Source organism: Ricinus communis, chromosome 10 (genome assembly GCF_019578655.1).
Source record: "Ricinus communis isolate WT05 ecotype wild-type chromosome 10, ASM1957865v1, whole genome shotgun sequence".
In the NCBI taxonomy this organism is placed as follows: domain Eukaryota; kingdom Viridiplantae; phylum Streptophyta; class Magnoliopsida; order Malpighiales; family Euphorbiaceae; genus Ricinus; species Ricinus communis.
The window spans coordinates 25,484,512-25,485,724 of record NC_063265.1 but is presented as its reverse complement, the minus strand read 5'-3'; the positions used below and the strand labels follow the sequence as shown (position 1 = coordinate 25,485,724).

The following is a 1,213-nucleotide window of genomic DNA, read 5'->3' as shown; positions in this document are numbered from 1 at the left end:
TTGATTATCAAAAGTGTCTTGTGTTTGTTAGTTTGTTTTGTGTTTTGTGATTTATTTTATTTATGTGTCTTTGTTTTGTTTATTTGTTTTGTGTTTTGTTTATGTGTTTTTGTTTTGGTTGTAAATTTTATTTTTAATCTGAAATTTTCTTTTGTTTTGTATGCTTAGCAGGAAACAACTAGAAAAAGAATCAACAGAAGAAATTGATATCGTGGCAAACCCACCAAGAGAAGTAGAAGCTGAAAGGCGAATGGCTATGAAAGATTATGCAATGCCTATAATTGGTAACACTATTTCATGCATAGTTCTAGATGATACATTTAGGAATTATGAACTTAAGAGTATTCATTTTAATATGCTTCTTTCATTTTATGGTATGCCTAGTGAGGATGCATTAACATTCATTATAGAATTTTATGCCATAGTTCATACTTTCCTATTATCTGGAGGTAATGAGGATCAACTAAGAATGAGGTGTTTCCCTTATTCATTGAAAGAAAGAGCAAAGGCTTGGTTAATGACCTTGCCTCCTAATTCTTTGAGAAATTGGAATGAAATTTATCAAAATTTTATGAGTAGATTTTACTCACAGCAAAAGACCAAAGAATTAAGAGGTGAGATTTCTAATTTTTATCAAGAGAATGCTGAATCTTTTCATGAAGCATGGGATCGCTTCAAATCACTTTTATTACAATGCCCACACCATGGATTCCCACTCCCAATAACTAACCAATCATTTTATGATGGGTTGACACACTAATATGGTATGGTTGATAATGCAGCTGGGGGTACTATGTTAGAAAGGACACCTGATGAGGTTTATAATATCTTTGAGATGTTATGAGCCAATTCTCAACAAAAGAGTGTGAGGACAAAGAGAATAGAAGTAATTAAAGTGGTAGCTAATATTGAGATGGCCATGCAATTGGCTGAATTAATTAAGCAAGTTAACATGCTTACTTCAACAAAAAAACTCACCAAATAATGAGGTATGTGGTATTTATGGTATTTATGGTCATAGTGCTAATGTTTGTTCATCTTTTGATAATTACAGAGAAAATATGTATGACCAAACAAATTTGATGGATTCTTACCAACTTATGCATCCTATGAATGACCCTTATTCCAACACATATAATACAGGTTGGAGAAACCATCCAAATTTTTCTTGGAAATACAATGACCAAAACCCACCACAATTATTGAGAAATCA

General features: G+C 31.9%; 1 non-coding gene across 1 annotated transcript; it reads right to left on the bottom strand.

Moving 5' to 3' along the window:
* Positions 1-603: 603 nt before the first annotated feature.
* Positions 604-711, bottom strand: LOC112535399. The gene has a single exon (XR_003079550.2). It is a non-coding gene; the product is annotated as a small nucleolar RNA R71 (small nucleolar RNA).
* Between the last annotated feature and the right edge of the window lie 502 nt (positions 712-1,213).